At 33.6% G+C, this 18620-nt stretch overlaps 2 non-coding genes across 2 annotated transcripts; both read right to left on the reverse strand.

The window, feature by feature from the left end:
• Positions 1 to 10082: 10082 nt before the first annotated feature.
• Positions 10083 to 10155, reverse strand: TRNAV-AAC (transfer RNA valine (anticodon AAC)). The gene has a single exon. It is a non-coding gene; the product is annotated as a tRNA-Val (tRNA).
• A 969-nt stretch (positions 10156 to 11124) lies between these two features.
• TRNAV-AAC (transfer RNA valine (anticodon AAC)) lies at positions 11125 to 11197 on the reverse strand. The gene has a single exon. It is a non-coding gene; the product is annotated as a tRNA-Val (tRNA).
• Between the last annotated feature and the right edge of the window lie 7423 nt (positions 11198 to 18620).

Below are 18620 nucleotides of genomic sequence, written 5' to 3' on the forward strand. Positions count from 1 at the left end.
AAGACACTACATTATATTGTTTGCAACATTAAAAAAGACGATCAATCTTTCTGAAGAAAAAAAATATCCAAAATAATTTTTTAGTTCAATTAAAAAAAATTATATACCCACCTTCCCAGCAGATAGTATAAACTGGAAGTTACAGAAGACTTTGTCAATGCCACGAAGCGAGAGGCGCAGCTTTCAACCACCTCAAGATCAAATTCTTACACCACAATAAAAACAAATTGTTTATATTCATGTCTTAAACGTCCTATCTTAAGGGAAATATCATATAACACCACATGAATTCTAAACCAGAGCTAATTATTTTTTAACATTACTTTGTAAACTTAGGGTGGTTAAAACAGAAAGTTTCAAAGTTAAAGTTAAAATTTGCCGCACAGTGTAATTTACTGATCTCAATTTATTTGTTAGGTTCACACGTTCGATGTTTCAATGTTAACAGATGTTATCTAATCGTGAAGTTTACACTGTAAAATGGCTTCTCTATACATATTTCCAATTTTTTGCAAAACTCAGAAAGCATATAATTTTTCATTCCGTTAATTTATTCGTAAACAAAAACCACTATGTGTAAGTATATTTAGACGGTCTGCAACATTACAACTTATATGTTTACAATAATAATTTATTGTTAATGCCACATAATCCTCAGATTTGTCTACGTAACGTAAACGATTAAAATCCGTGCCAGGAGTATCTAGACGCAAGAACTGCCTCTCTCTTTCGCACTTATATTTTCGAAAAACCGTTGTGGAGAAAATCCTCCACCAAGTTAATTTTGTTGTCGCGGCTGTATCCTCATAATAACTCATAATTAACTTATGCAAAATGTATATAAAGCTTTATTTATTTTACTGAATTGCTGGAATATTATTCCCAAGTTTTGCATTTCAAATGAAAACTGCTTTATATTCAAATCAAGGACGCAACCCTTTTCTGACAACATTTTCCTTAAAACCTTCTCCATTGTTGCTTTAATTTTATGTAAGCAACACCAAAGCGTTTTTCTAAAGCAAAAATTGCTTTCTCCTCGGTCTCATGTGCGCGACTAATTGGCCAAGTTGTTTATTTTTGTCGGAAAATTATTAATCGCATGCTAATTTTATCGTAATTATTGTAACGCTCCAAACTAGTTCACATTTGTTCGTAGCAAGTGTATCAACTTGCATAATATGACATTACAAGGGCGCAGCCTCTATGGAGGGTTGCTACCACCCTCTACCCCGGGCTGATGATTAATTACCGCTTGATGAATATGCATGAGCGCAGCGGAGCGCGTTATCTGAATACTAAATACTTACAAACTCAACGACACCGTCAACGTTTTGGTACGATTAGCTCCAAAAATAAGGGTGTGATGAGAGGGCAGTAATAAGTCGACATGTGTGTATAGAAACGAATCGTTTTCGTATCGCGTAGGCCAATTTGCGACGTTTAAAAAATCGTCATCGTTTCGTCCCGACACATTTCCCTCGAATTTGTAATTTTCTTGACGAGAGAAGATAATTTTGCCAATTTCGCTTAATCGAATTTTATTGCGGCGCTCTTTTTGCAATGGAACTAGACACTAACAGTATTAGCGTGAGGGTGACGATAATAAGAAACATACGTATTGCAATGCTAAACGCGTTTGACTCACTGATAATATTGCCTGTCGGTGTCAGATGCAATTTCTAGCTAATATATCTAACCAAACGGGGTGCAGGAGTGAACCTACCCCCGTGCCTATGAGCGAACATAAGCCGACTTATCTTTCATCATAAGCGCGATAAGCCAATTATGACTGTTGCATACTATTTAATCAATGCGATTTAAAGCCAGAAGCTAATGGTTCGATTTAAGGGGTAGTTTAAATATGCCTGGCCGCTCTCCTAATTGCAGTGGAAAATGGCTATTTCTATATTTTGCTACTATGCACGATAGTCACAGTTAGTTAACAAGTTAACAAGAAATTGCATACAAACAGGGTTTATAGTCACGAGAGACTTCCGATGAAAATTTCGTTATATGCAACCCAAAATACAGAAACCCCTAGAACTTGCTATTTTGTTTAATTTGAAATAAGTTGGCAATTCAAGTAGCTTGTCGAATTAATTATGATTAATTATGAGACTTTCTCTTTATTGAGGTTATGAGCAAAAGTGAAAAATCAAAAACAAAACTGACATGACAGATAATACTGACATGACATTACTTTGTATAAATTTAGGAAGCTAGAAACTATTGGAAATAGTAGTTTCGGTTGGATATAACGAAATTTTTATCGGAAGTCTCTCGTGTATAACCCTGTATTAAGATTTCACCATAAGTATCCAAATATGTGTTGATTTATACACAAAAGCGCCATAGAGCTGATCATCTCCAATAAGATAAGTGTCAAGTGTTGGTGAAGATATTTAAAATAATTGAAAAATATAAATTTTTCAGAAGATGTTAATGTTGAAATGAAATTATTGTAATATTCTTCCAAATTAATGCAACAGCAAAGAACCCCTTCTTAAATATGTGTTTTCTTTTTCTGGTATGAGTGAAAACTTGAAACTCCTATTTGCTTTATTATTCCGGTTAGATAACCTGAATACGTTCTGATTTTGGAGCGACACAAGATGTGCTTGAACCTGTTGGTGGCCTTTGTTAGCGGGCGTCAAAATTTTGTTTTTGTAACGCGTCTTAATCGCGTCAAATATTTGACTTCTAATTCGTCCACAAATAGTAGAAACTGAAAAAGAGTCGACGTGGTGAGTCTCATTTAATTCGTATCAGTGTTTACTCACCCGGCGTATGCACAAAGCAAACATCTTTTATGGCAAGTCTTTTTAGGTGGTGCTACATAAATCACGCACCCTCCAAACAAAACCAACAGATAATATAATAAATAGCCAAACAACAAATACAATTTCCCGCCACATTATGAGGTACAAAGCGGTTTTATAGCCAGTGCGGAGTAATGAGTACCATCTGTTGTTAAAAAGGACAGTTTGTTTGACAACACAATACGAGGATGCGTTCCGCCCCCGGGGACGTGGAGTCGCGATGCAACCCCCGAGGGAGGCGACGGATTTCATCCACCGTTACATAAGTCAGGCTATTAATTAAGCGCGATGTTATTTCATAATCTGGCAAGTTTTCGGCGTTTATTTGGTTGTAATGCAGAGCAAGGTCTTATGCTCGATGAACTAGCTGTGCCACCAAACACAATATATCACCCGATGTGAATTGTATGAGGTATGGCGATATAGCCGCGGTGCCACACAAAGGACTGCATTGTAATGGAAATGTGGACTCGGTCCAGAATACTAGGATACAGAAAGGATCTTCGTATTGTCCGCATAACGCCCTGGATTACTAACTGTTATAACTTCTCCACTATTGTTCCTTTTGCTATTATCATGTCTCTGTGATCATATATAATAACTATTAAATGAATTACAATGTAAAATTCATGTTACACGCAGTTCATTAAGGCGCAAGGACAGCCCTTAATCCTGATCCAGAAACTGTTAAAATGACACGACACACACGCCCAAAAGTAAAAGAGGTGTGAACACGACCGCCATTCTTCACAGTAGTGTATTAAATCTATTTTCAAAAAGAAGTCAGTAAACTGGCATTTCTTTTAAACTTTGTCGAGTCGTCTCCGAGCTAGGGGTCCCTCGCACACTTCAAAAGTTAAAAAAACAACGGGATTAAAATTCTATTATGTTTTACAGTGGCTGTTGTACCGCCAAGAGCATATGTTTTTTCGCGGGGGGGTACTCTTGACGCCTCTGGATGTGTGATTTAAAATTTTAAAAATATTTCACACGAATGCAGCACAAACAAGCAGCCCCTTATTTACTTTATTAAAACGACGAATAAAAATGTTATGCTAATGGAAACGTGTCGATCCATGCTCGGATTATGCACTTTAGTTTTAAAAAATAACAAAAAGAAAAATAACAGGACACGTGACGTGGCATCCAAATGGCAGTGCTTTATGATTCCAATTATCGTCAGCGAAATTTCTGTAATCGTGTGTTGGTACAATATAAAAATAAATTTTGTAATGGTTGTCCCGACGTTCACCATCATACCGTTTTATTCTGGGATTAAGATAAGAGATAAACGATAATTTTTAAAACTCGAAAAATTATCTTTGAGTTATTAGCAATAAATCCGTCAGGAGTTTTGGGTAATTTATGTAACTACCAATTTTGTTATATTTAAAGCGATACACATATGATTAGGACAATTTGTAGTAATTTGTGTGGGTAATGCGGAATAAAGTGACAGAATGCGTGGAAACGTAGGTAGAAATTGGGATGATGAATTGGGTCATTCGATATCGGAGCTATAATTCAATCACACAAAAAATATGTTGAGTGATTAATTGTTGGTAATTTATTTTTGTATCGCAGAACGAGAGAAGACCACATACAAAATTTATTTCGCAAAACGTGAACGTTCCGATATACAGCGATATGCATAAATGGGGTCGATATTTTCTTAGTTTGTTTTAAAATTAATTCAGACCTTGAAAAATTCGAAAAAGACTTCCAGGTGGAGGAGTATCGATAAGCTCCTGATAATTCAATTGGATTTATATTTTCGTGCAAGGTAAATATAAAAATCTTAATCCGTGTCGGTTGATCAATGGATTCGACCGTGCAAATACATCAAGATTGTGACAAAGAAATACTTTTTAATAATGTAATACCCGCGATAACAACCATTGCAGACAGCAATTTAGATATGATTAGCCAAAACGCAGAAGAGATTAAAAAGCCACGGGTCGGAAGCTCAGTTTTGAAATCCTATTATTGGCCATAATCCTCCTATTTAAAATCAATTCGAATCCGACTTCACTGATTTTTAATATCCACAAAAAAATCATTCAATTTTTGCTTATTTGCAATGCATCGATTTTTAATTAAAATCAACTGATGTGTTTTTACGTACCGAATGATTTCGCTTTGCCGTCCATAATTACGGCGTTTTTGTGCGGGTGGATTTCACTTCCGTTCTGTGTTATCATTTTTCGCTTAAAAAATTTTGATGAACAAAAAAATGTATTTTTTGAAATTTTGAAGAACGTGTCGTGGACGTGACGAATAACAATCTCAAAGACAGTTTAATATCAATTGTTTTTGGGGTGCGTAAAGGACACGTGTAATACAAAAAGCACGTGTCCTACGCGCCCTTTATGTTTGTTTTACGCATCACGCCGCTCATTGAATTAACCGGATAATAGTAAAGCGTGCTTGTCCGGTTCTGTATTCTTCTAATCTGTCATTTACTCAAGGATTTCACTCTTAATACTCGCATTTCGTGTTCGTGGTATCACGTCGATTGATCGATTACACTTGAAAAGCTCAAATATTCGTTTTATTTAAATAAGTACGGTTTATATTTACGTAAATCGGTCATAGTGTCACATGACATAATCAAAGACCTCCAAAAAAGATCGTTTAGACAATTAGACCAAAACCATCAACGAAACTAAGTCAGTATATTATGTACAGTATTTTTGAAGAACTTCAAGGTTGCCTCGACTTCGTCTCGGTTTTCAGTCTCTGGGCTTAGCACAAAAAGACTCACTTCTACTCTCAATGATATAATCGTTATTCGTTATAATTATATATGTTTTCAGTACATTTTGGATTATGTTTTTACTTTTTGTACTTACCTATTTCTGTGTGGCCATTAAAGACAAGTTTCTAACATTAAAAAGTGCTTGAAATATTTAGCAACACATTTTCCTTGGACTCATTATTTATATGTAATACCCCAATATTTTTGGAAAACACTTACCGTACTTAGTATCGGGCCTTCAAATAAATATATATTTAGAGTAGGCGTAGGCGACATTCTAATTCTGTTAACAGTGTAAAGTAATTTTTGTAGGTAATCAATTATTCTTCGGAGTTACACAGGTTACATAGTAAGCTTTTTCCCAATTTCATATTGTTCTATTCCGTGGAGGGGAAATAGGGAGAATGCACTTCAAAAATTAAAAATATTTTCTAACCTAATTTTATTTCGTTAAAATGTCAGACGATTCTTGTGTCATTTTCTACGCTGGAAAAATGTTGCAAACAATTGAATTTCCATAGATTGCTCTAAATATAAATTTACTTGAAGGCCCTTTACTATATGTAGATTAAAAAAAAATCATTTCTAAAAATAAGCTTATGCAGAAAAACCATTTATAGCTTTTTGAAACGCATGGAGGTGTCAATTTTGGGTCAGCCTACTCTTCACTGATCTCTTTTTTTCATATTTTTACTGAAAAAATGTCGATTATTACCACGCAAGTAAAAGCTGCCGAATTTAAATATTCAACAGCTTTTATCCATTATGTGTGGTGATTTTTTTTGCACATGCCACTCCTAAAGGGAATACATTTTCAAAATGAGGAAAAACGTGGTCGCTGTAACAGTTTAATGAGCAATACCTATTTAGGCGTATGAATTTCGATCGATTTCTAAAAAGTCAATTTAGCCCTTCACCTGAAAAACACACGAACAGGTGATTAATTTCGTTTTATGGCTGGTGTGTAATTACAAATAAAATGAGAAAGCTTCTCTTAATTGAATGCTGTTGTGGTCGGCCATTCCAAGTTTAAATGTAAGTCACGTATATAGAAATTACCTTGCGGTAGGAAGAACGTGGTGCTTTCAGGTACGGGAGTTCCTAAACAAATCCTGGTAATCCATGCCGGCAATTTACTTCAGCCAAGGCTTTGTCCAGCAAGGCTTAGGCACTGAGTTTTATTATCTTAGTGGGTTGTGTGCCGGACACTACACACTTTCCACCATCTACGAACACCTCTGCGGGCTACTAAACCTGTCTGCTAACTTTATTATAAAATTTAGTTCTTGTAACGGCGAGGGACTTGCACTAAATTCCATAAATGCCACCGACAATTTATCGCTTCAACAAGTTTGTCGTCCGAGAAGAAAACACTATCTGTAATTGTTCCATTGAAAATTAAACGATTTCGCGTCGGGATTTTTCTATAAAAGTTCGAAATTAAGCGTGCGGCTTTGCACCGTAAAGCAGGATTCCCTTAAATCTTTTTTAAAACCCGAGCAGCAAATACTTAAGCGTTAAACGATAAGCAGTGCATTCAATTAATTCGTTATCCTTTTAGTCGGAAACCTCTTAAGCGATCCGGGGAAAGTATTAAGATTTGCTTTGTTCCTGCCACTGTCCGACCGACGTGGGCGAGATGAAATGGAAGCAGGATTTGTTGTGTTTTATGTCGCGTTCCTGCAGCAGCAGGTAGGCGAGCTTACGCTGTAAGCCTGAACAGGTGATGCAGTAATGCAGCTGGTTTCCATTGTCTTGTTTTGCTCGGAGATCCTCAGTTCTTACAGCTTCACTGGATAAATTGAAGTCGGATTTGTCATCTGTTATAAACTGGACAAGTTAATTTTGATGGTGGATTTTCGTTAAAAGTCGCCTTTTGATAATGATGCAACCACATGTGCATCGAGGAATGGCATCATCCAGGAGCGAGGACTAAAGGATTGGGTGGATCGTTGGTAATCCTTATCTGAACGGGCAGAGCACGAGCCTCGCCTTAACACCGCGATTGAGGTGTTTGCACCATGCACTTCAGTGTTTATTGACAAATGCATCCTGTTAGCTCAGCAAATAGAATACATGCATTCGCCTGGCTAGGATATCCTGCATCATGTATCCAACTAGGCGGACATAATCACGTCGGTGCTATGGCGGAGATTAAGACGGGTTTGTGTTTGACACTTGTAAACAACTTTCAAGTCTTTCGTGTGCATCGAAAATGTTTTTAAAATGTCGAAAATGTACTCCAAAGAAAGGATAAGACGTTATTTTAAGAGAAGAAAAAATTCGTCGTTCTCCAGCAGACTACGCAGCAACGAGAGATGAAATTGTCAAAAAGTGTTTTTAATCCAATCTTCAAATGAATAACTCCGACCACAAGAATGAGACTGTTCGTTAATTTTTATAACACCCTTTTTTCACAGAATTGATCGTTAGGGACTTCAACCCTTCAGAATGTGCGGAGGAAATGTTATTGGGTGTTAGTTAAATGAAGCGGAAAATGCACATTCGAGCTTTGAATAAAAAGCAAGACATTCCAACGTAAATTAAATTGTTGTTGAATTTAAATAATTTAAAAACGAAGCAACTGATAGATATCTAAGGGCACCTTTTGCTAAGCTAAGCTAAGCATAAACAAATGTCGTTCGTATCAACCGCGGGAAATTCAAACTTTACTCTGTTCCAAATGGCTTACTTTTTTCAACACTTATTCAACCCAGGTTTTCATTGTACTTTGGTATAAATTCATTATCAAATTACGATTACGGTTTTTGAAACATAATTTAAAACACGCTGTGTCATATGACCTTCAAACGAGTATTATGGATTACGAATGTTAACTTTCTTTCGAGCCAAAAAAAAATTGCAATAAAAATTCATGAAATGTAAACAAAAATTATAGAGATTCTGCCGTCATTTGAAGCCTGTTTGAAATTTGTTTGACTGCTTTAGAATTGGATTTGATCAACAAATAAAGTTTGGGACGTCCGTTGGCTTTCTTCAATAAACAAAACAAGATGATTAAAACCAACCAAAGATTAACAATTGAGATCTCTCCCACAATTTTCGAATTTCATGGTTCTCCGCAATATATTTTAGCAAATGGTGTGCCAGAACTGATCGAAAAATAAGTAAATCCTGTTTCACGATAAGTCGTCTCATATTCGTCACTTTTGGGATACTTTTGTTCAATTGCAAAAATTGTTTTTTTGCGTACCGTAATGAAAGTGGCACTTTTTTACACGCAAAATCGTAGTGAAAGTAGCACTTTTTTACACGAAAAATCGTAGTGAAAGTAGTACTTTTTTGCATCATTTTATTCCATCTCCTTGGAGATCGTTGTCAAAGCATACCTATTTTTTTTGTAATTTTTTATAAATCCTTTTGGACCAAATTTCTCAACTTACATGCTTACATCGATATGAAAAAAATAGTGTGTACAACACGTTATGAAAGTCTCTTTTTTTCACTTATTTGCTTGATCAATGTGCAAATTCGTGAAAAAAAGTATGACTTTCATAACTAGTTGTATAAATAACTATTTAATTAGGCGTAATGGAATTACTTTTAAACAGTGTTCTATGTTAATTACTTTTCACTACTTTGACGTTTATCTCCTGATGAAGTTACATTGATTCAGAATAGCTGTAATCAACAGAAATTGCTCGTTCGTTAATAATACGATAATCTGCTGCCTTAAGGGGTTGCATATTTTAACAATCTGAGAAAATACACTAGAAATCTGCAGGAAAGTTGAAATGAAGCCAACTTGTAGCTAATTATCATTATTTAAAATGACGTTCGTACACATTATTATCTTAATTATACAACGTGTCTCTGAAATAAGTACATACATTAATTTTAATTGGTAAGAGAACTTGTTAATAGAAACAATATATTTAAATAAATTTTTTTCCTAAGCCTTGAAGTTATCCAGTTAAAATTATTGAAAGAAAGAACGAAAAAACAAATGTAAGAAAACTCTCACTTGTTTTTTGCTAACTTATGGACAGCAGCTAACTATTGCGCCCGTTACTGTGACCTAAGTGCGGAAGAGAAAAAAGAGAATCATATGGTAGATATTAAATGAAAACAATTTTAATAATAAATAAAAAGCATGGAAATTCTTAGCACTCCCGCACACTTCACCATACGCCAACACAATATCTAGGTATGTATTCACTATTCGAAAATAAACGCACTATTTTCACAAAATTTTTGCTCAAATCACAGAATCAACACGTAAACACCTGCCTTGTGCAGTCGGATAAAACTAACTAAAAATGTATTCCTCTCTACCTTGGCCGCAGAGCGAAAAAACGTTATTCTAAAAACACAATGTTTTGCGTCGATTTTACAAAAAGTATCTACTATTTTCTTATAAGTGCCGTAATCATAAATACAAGGGTTGAATGGTGATGAGATGATGAATTGAACCTTGTCTTTATACCTATACCATTGTGGTATATTGTACAACCAGAATTATGCTGTAAAATTTAAAAAAAAAGTGTTTCCGCCCGGGATCGAACCGGGGACCTTCCGCGTGTTAGGCGGATGTGATAACCACTACACCACGGAAACTTGAAAGAAACTCTTGTCGCGTTTTATACCAGTACTCTGGATATACCACTTAGATTATTTAAAAAAGTTTATAAGTTAATAGTAAATTAATTTAAAAGTATGTACATATGATTTAAATAAAACGTAACCTAAAATTCAAAAATTAATATTCCAGTTACAAAATCAGTTCGTGGTTTAGAATAGATTGTATGATGATAACTGGTTTTATTGCACTTTATGGATATATGCATACTACGGTATATTTTATCAAGGGAATTTACAATATATAGCTAGCTAATCCCAGTTATTAACTAAAAGCAAAAATTTAAATCCTATATCAGAGCTACTAAATTATCTTCTAATGAAATGTTCGAAAATTATAATTAAAAATAGTGAATCAAATCAGTTGCCTTGTCGTAAACAATAAATCAATTAATTTCTACTTGTGTGTATTTTTATTTCACCATCTTCCTGTCTCTGATGAGATGTCGGTTAGGTGTTGATTTTTTTCGTTATTTTATTTGACTATATCCTCCGTTTTGATGTGTTGAATTCATTTTTAGCAATATTTACATTTCACATTGAGATTCACCCCATTGGTTTCCGCTTATATGGCAATAATAGTGTGTTTGGATCGCATCGATGGGGAGACACGTTTTATTTTACAATCATTTATCTTAACCTCGCAACAATAGGCTGTCAGAAAGGGGATGACACGGACACCTCAACCCCAGTACGACGACCGATCGGTTGGGGAGACGAAATATCATCCCGAATTTTATGTCAAAATTTTGATGTATGCATATTGGAGTTGACCCGGCACCGCTCCGCTTATTATTTTATTGCCGATTTAAATCGTAAACAAAGTACCTGTCATTTATTACCCACCTTCCAATTTTGCAAAAAAATTACAACGGCACACACAATTTAAGAATAAAAACAAAAAATACTGCACTTCATTTACATAATACAGGTAATAAAAAAAAAGAGTGTTTCCGCCCGGGATCGAACCGGGGGCCTTCCGCGTGTTAGGCGGATGTGATAACCACTACACCACGGAAACTTATTACAATTAAATGAACACAAAAATTCAGAGTGTGAAAGGCATCCATTTGAACTAGTTCCTGTTATTAAATTTGCTGATACTTGTTTTGTAAGTTTCACAATAGGTGTGCCATTCAATAAAAGTAAGAAAACAAAAACGATTTTGCTGATAGTGGACCAACTTACTTAATACTTTTTCCTAAATCCAGATTAATGTAAGCCTAATACAATTAGCAAAAGATCATAAAAGTACTAGTGAAAACCTTAGAGGGTGCTAGAAGTCCTGCTGTGATTGTCAACACTAAAAAACGATCAGTTAGAACAAATCGCTGACTCCCTGCGGCCTGCAAGATGAATAGGTCTATTAATGACTTTTTTAATACCCACCTGATGAAAACTTCTATACAAAATGTAAATTATTTCTTTTTTGTTGATACTGCTAACATCTGTCACATGTTATATGCTAAAATCAATTTGCTAGTTGAAGGAACACAAAATTGAAAAATATATACATGGTGTCTGCGCGAAAACTTTGAATGTGTTTATTTCTTTAAAGTGCAAATTTCAAATTCAAGGTTGCTAGTCAGAGTATCGGACGTAATTGGGTGTAGTATACCCCTCACCCTCACTCATCCCAATTCAAAATTTTAAATGATATCTTTAATACTGACTACAAAAGAGAAAGACACCCTTTTTTAGTAAATCTGTGATTGTGATAGCTTTTGGGAAATTTGACTCTGATGTTTAAAAAGGTGAATTTTATAGATTAGAAAAGTTAAGTTGACCTGGTTAGATTTGTGGAAATAAATAAAAGATTCAAAGCCTAAATAGGGCAAAAAAATGTTAAATTATGGAATATACATAATAGCAATTGCAAATATCAAAAAAAAAAAGATTTCTTTTACTGTAATATAATAATACAATTCTAAATGTTCTGAATTGTTTAGACATTGTTCCAAATTTAAACAAACTCAATACATATTTAAATAATAGTATCTACAGTCAATTCTCAAATTCATTTTGAATATTTTGAACATTTTCTGGTGTTAATTCGAGCCACTCGAGTGAGTGTAGTCTAAAGGTGAGTTCCATAAACCTGAAATTAACTACAGATGTATGGTTTGGCAAAATGGAATTTGTATGTACCGTAGTTACGAAGTAAAATTTCTCATATTCAGAATACGTTTTTTTTTTATCTTTTCATTCTGCTCTCCTAGGATTAGTATAAAATTTTCTTCGAGTATTTCACAATTGGCACAGAAACATCAACAAGATTCTGTTTAAAAAAAGTTAAAAAAAGAACTATTAACACAAAATCATGTTCGTTTTGAAGAGCAATGATAATTTTAATTTAGGCTAAAAGAAATGTTCACAATGTGCTCCATTCATTTTGACAATGACCTAATTGAAATCATTTGTGGCGCAATACGATTGATTTCTTCAGCAATTGGATCTTGCAATTCTCGTAGATTATGTGGTCTGTTTTTATACACTCGACATTTCAAGTGTCCCCATAAGAAAAAATCTAAGCGTGAGAGGTCAGGAGAATAAGCTGGTCATTCGACTGTTCCTCTTCGTCCAATCCATGACGCATGAATGAAATATTTCATCCAAGTAATCACGAACATTAGGTAGGTAAGCGTAAAATGTGTCGGAGCTTCTCTTGTTGCAACCAAATATTTTTGTTCGGACAGTAATCTGATTATGTTATTTTCACCAATACTAGCCCACACATTTACTTTTTGGGGTGTTGTGTATGGATTTTGTGAATTCAATGTTCTCTTGACCAATTAAGAGAGAAAAGGGTTTGCTCTGATCATTTTCTCAACTCATCAACCGTGTGTATTTTGAAGGGTTTCATCTTTTAAGATTTAAACATTTTTAGAGCAGATTTTGGATTCGTTCCAAATTTGTTGAAAAAAAGTGTGCATTTTAAAAAATATTTGGGTTAGTGTCTTCGTCGGTTGCTGTTCTTGAACATCCACTTCTCGACAGGTCTTTTACTTGACGCATTGCTTATAGTAACTCTGTTCCGTTCGATACAATGATTTTACTGATTTTGCAATGCGGATAAATAGTATTAAACAAAATATTTGTCTGATTCTGCAACTTTTACAACCATTATCAAAGTTTTTATTGATAAACAACAATAAATTTAGCAACAAGCTGAGACATGTTATTGCTTTCAAAAGTTACCTTGATTTTGATGTTTCTGAATGTACCTAATTGTAATGTAACTAAAAGTAATAATAAAGCGGGTAAAAAATTAACTTGGATAATTTCTTGCTACACCGGAAGTGCAAAAAAATTGAAAATAACATTAATAAATTCTTTATTTTCGATACATGCCATGTTTTTAAAAATTCACCATCCTGAACTTTGTGTTACCTCTATACATAAACATTTTTATTTATTTAAAAACCTGTGAATTGATAATAATGCAAATATACAAAATATTTGCAGAAATAGATTTTTATGGCACATTTCCTTAAATTTATTATCAGGCTTGGCGCGGGTGAATTTAGTCGAACAGAAAAATAAAAAAATTGTTGTATTTTGATTGATAGATATTCAGAGCAATAGAAAATTACCTGGGCAGCAGGGCAGCCTAACCATTATTAATTGCAAATATACTGATGTGTTTTGTGCCATTTTTATCTAAAGAATTTTTTGTAAACCACATTTCTTGTTTTCCCCGTGGGCAAAATAAAATTAACGATTAATCTCACTCTCTTTACTACAAACTAGGCAAGCAGTTTTCACATTATGTACGTTCAGATGAATATCTTTAACAATAGTTAAATGCCTGGAGATATTCAAAAGTTACAAATGTAAAGTTTCAGCAATTATGAAATCTGAAAACATGTGTTTAGGTTTTTAAAATAAAAGTTCGATTTAAAATACTAAAATTAAGGGTAAATAAAAAAACTTCCATGCTCTTTAAAATAGAATTTTAATTAAAATAAAGGAAGACAAGAACCTACTAAACTATTCCAGTACATATATGTAGGTATGTTAAATAATCATAGAATTTTTCCCTAAGAAATATAAAAGAAACAATATAAAATGGCGCAAAATTATATTTACTGCTCAATTAGAATATCTTATTCAGAGTTAATCTTGATCACACAATAATCTTTTGATCCATTTCGATAAACCCTGCAATGCAACCGTTGAATTTAGGCACAGGATTAAATAGGTATATCAAGAGATAAAATAAATTATAATAACCAATCCCAATTTAAATGTACATACTTCTCAAATTATCAGGATAAAGTAAAAGAAATAAAACTATCAAATGTAGTGATTTAATCTATTAACAAACCGTTAACACACATTAAAAATGTTGTTTTGATTATTTACAAGCTTTAGTAGCAGTTATAAGATCATTTTAGAAATAGAATAAATTTTAGGTGTTATTCGTACCTAATAATAACTTGGTATTAACTGCTCTCAAGTAGTTTTATAAAGTAATAAAAAAGTAAACTTGTATCTGATTGTTGTTCTCTATCCAAGATTTCTTGTTTTAAAAATTAACACAACATAAGGAAACACATGATTTAAAATATTTGACAAATACGTGGTTCAATCTTTATTAAAAATTATAGTAAAAAGCGGACCAAATTTCACTAATGTACTTCATCCATTCAGTTCGTATTTAATTCTGTTACTGTTCTGTTGAGTTTAAAATACAGTTACCATTTTTTAGTCAAATATTATGTATTAGACATTAGTGACCACATTCAATACACATGGCTGAAAATAAAAGAATTTAGAAAAGTGCTGCTTATTTTTAAAACATACAGTTACGAAAAAATGTGGTAGGTAGGTACACATACCTATAGGTTGGCAGTGTTTTTTACTACTACCATTATTTTTGTGTATTTAAAATTGACTGACAGTACTACGGGTGAAATATTAGAAATAAATAGACACAGCTAAGCCGTAATTGTACTTTTGTATAATTTGATGCCTTCCAGGATATCGAATAAAAATAAATCAGTATTTTTCTATCTATAGGTAATATGTCAGATTTGGACACCATATTTCACTTACATATTCCTCCACTAATCTACATGGGAAATTTCAAAAATTCAGTGATATTTGGTGCACATACGTCACAAAATCAGAGCAAACTTGCGAAAAATACAGCAGAATACAAGGCGACGGGCGTCGTTCCATCGATGCGGCGATGGATGAATGTTGGCTGCACTGCGCGTCGGCGAACGTCGTGAGCGTCGTGCAACGCCATGTTGGATGACGGCCCCTCCTATGCCTGTTAGTGGCTGATATAGTGTTATCTCAGTAGGCGGGACTTGGCGCTGTTGTGTTCAGTTTGATTGACATGCCACTCTGATAACACTGCACTTGTCCACTGTTTTATTTCGAGTTTCGACAGTCCGCTCTTTCTTGTTCTGTGCAATTTTGTGGATGATTTGATTCATGAAATTGTTTTCATTCCACGGTACATCTTCCACGGACTAGAGCTGTTTCGATGACGTATGCATGGACTCTCTCGAGTAGCAAAAAACAAAAAATCACACAATCATTATGTAGTACAATTCCAATTAAAAAAAAGTACCTACAATGTCAACAGGTTTCAGAATTTCTACTTTTCAATTTTTTAACCAGTTGCTAAATCCTCGAGTTTTGTTTCATTAATTTTCAATATCAATAAATTTAATTAATTGCTTATTAAAAAAAGATGGTTCATCAACAAATCTAGGTACATACCGTAAATTTTGATTCATTGAATTATTCTTGACTGCTCAATTAAATATTTATTTATTGATTAAAATCCATTACATATTTAGGTATCTATTGAAATATTTTTACACAAAAACAAATTTTTTCAAAACTAAAATCATATTTAGCAAAGTAAAATAAGTAAGCAAATAAATAGCTACGAACGGATTTAGGTAGGACTGATTAACAAAATACAAAAAATCGAACTGAATTTTAATTAATCAAATAGAGAAGGGTCTTCGGAAAATGAAAAACAATTACATAGATATCTAATATAGAAAAACAGAACATATCTATTCCTACCTACGTACCTATACCTACAGCGTTATTCACATAAGGCGACGAACCTGATCAGGTAAAAATGCAACCCAAAATACATTTTACAAAGCATTCATTGTGTTTTGGTATTTAAAAATTAAATCAGGAATCCAAGTAGGTGTTCTATATTAATTTGAAAGATATATCTGTCATTGTATTTTTCGTTCATATTTAGTATTTGAACAGGTTTTCGAACGATGAGTGAACCGATATGATCCTACTTACCCATTACTTTTGTGATTTTAATTGCTTATTATTGTTATTAAATCATACTTTGTTGAGAGACGTATTTCTCTGTCAGAAATTGACATTCATTAGGCAGACGTTAAAAGCTATCTATGTTTTATGCGCATTATGATAATGCCGGATAATGTAATAGGGATCGAGATGCCTTGTGAATTGCCTTTTGGGTTGCATTTTTATCTGGTCAGGCTCGTCATCTTATCTGAATAACCCTGTATCTAGATATATAATAATAATACAGTAGAACTCCAATTATCCGAACTCCAGCTATCCGAATCGCCAATTATCGGCATGGGTTTTAGGGGAACAAAAATTAAATACATACAGGTGTCCCAGAGTTGTGAAAAAGCTCCATAACTTGCTTGTTATTAAAGACATCAACTTTTTCTTTTTTTTAGATGATAGCTGTGTTTCCACTGCACATTCGGAAAATATGGCGGTATATATACAGGGTGTCCCAATATTATAAAAACACTAAAGTTATGTTTTTTTAAATGGAACCTACCCATTTTGATTTCATTTTTGGATTCTATGCTAAATTATGAATCAAATCTATAGAGGTCGTTTTTACTTATCTGCCATCGTTTTTGACCTGTGGCACATTTCTTACCAGAATTTCGGGTCCGTTCGAAAATTCGTACCTTCCAAATCGTTGCATATAAATTAAAATGATTGGCGCTGTTTGATTCCTGAATGTTTGCCGCATCTGCTGAGTGTTTACTCAACAACCTGCTCAGTCGCATATGCCTACTGCGATTTTTTAAACATAACAAACTAAAAATGTCAAAAACCCATTTTTTTCAAATGGCACCCCGTATTTACGTATTTATTATGCACTGGTCGAAAGCTTTTTTGACAAGCTTTCCAACGGCATAGGGTTTGTCAAATGTGAAAATCTAGGGTGCTATCCTAAAATCACTAAATTGGGAGCAACTTTTCGGCTAAGGAGAAGCAAAAGAAAATTTTAATTATGTAGTTAGAATTCACTCAGTTGACTGAGTCTTAAAATAAAAATAAAATTTTATATAAAGAATTCTAGGAATTGTATCAATTCTTTAATTGATTTTCAATATACATAATGTACCCCTACCAAATAAGTATGCAATCGAATTTAGTCCTCATTAATTTAATTGTTGTTACATTTATTAATATTACAAAAATGTTAAGCACACCTTTGGAGCTCTTTTACTATATATTTTCCTTGCTGCCTTGTTTTTTGATGGAGAAAGTCAATCACTTTTTAAAGAAATTTGCACAAATAACATACATTTATATGATCCATTGATATGAAATATTTTTCTAGTTATATCTAGGTAACTACAGCTATCTAAAATGTCTCTAATTATTATGGTAAAAATACGGTTAAATGGATATGATTTACGGCACCTACACAAAATCAAGAAATTCAAGATATTCGATTTTGTACGAAATTTTCTATTTTCTAGTTTTATTCAAAGTTGATTTTTTAAATTAATTAGAAAAGAATATAGGGAATTAAAATGCTTTGTTGTTACTGTTAACTACGATTTAAACACAGCTGTACCTCAATTTTGATAATAAGAAAAACGAATAATTTATTGCATCTACTTAGAAGTTGTCTTGCCAAACAGAATCTGTTGTAACTGCTGGTTCAAACTGTCCTCCTTTCTAGAATGACCTATGAAACTGTTTGACTATTTTTACATTTAATAAAATAAAATAAACAGTTCCAATTGTTCTCTTAGCAAATATGTATATAAATATTTGTCAGCATGACACCAGAAGAGCGTTTGACGTTGCAACAGTGACTTATTATTTCCTCATGAAATCATTCTAACTTTTAAAAATTAACCTGAAATGTGCACTCGTATCTACCTATAGGAAGTGACTTCTGGATGTGATTTCGGCAGTTGTTTTGTGCAAGCGAGTCTAAAAAAGCGGTGCCTTGGAAGAAACTTAACTCGTCTCATAAATCATCACCCGAAATGAAAATTAAGAAATCGTAAATTACGAATAAACAAAAATAATCCTATATCAATACACATGCGAGTCGTTCCAGTGGCCGGAGTGATTGTCTTGACTTAGCGCCTTTTCAGGCACCGCCCCATATCAATAACTGAAAGGACGTAAAATGGAGCAGTCCGTGTGCACGACAG

The sequence above is a fragment of the Tenebrio molitor genome, chromosome 7 (genome assembly GCF_963966145.1).
Source record: "Tenebrio molitor chromosome 7, icTenMoli1.1, whole genome shotgun sequence".
Classification (NCBI taxonomy): domain Eukaryota; kingdom Metazoa; phylum Arthropoda; class Insecta; order Coleoptera; family Tenebrionidae; genus Tenebrio; species Tenebrio molitor.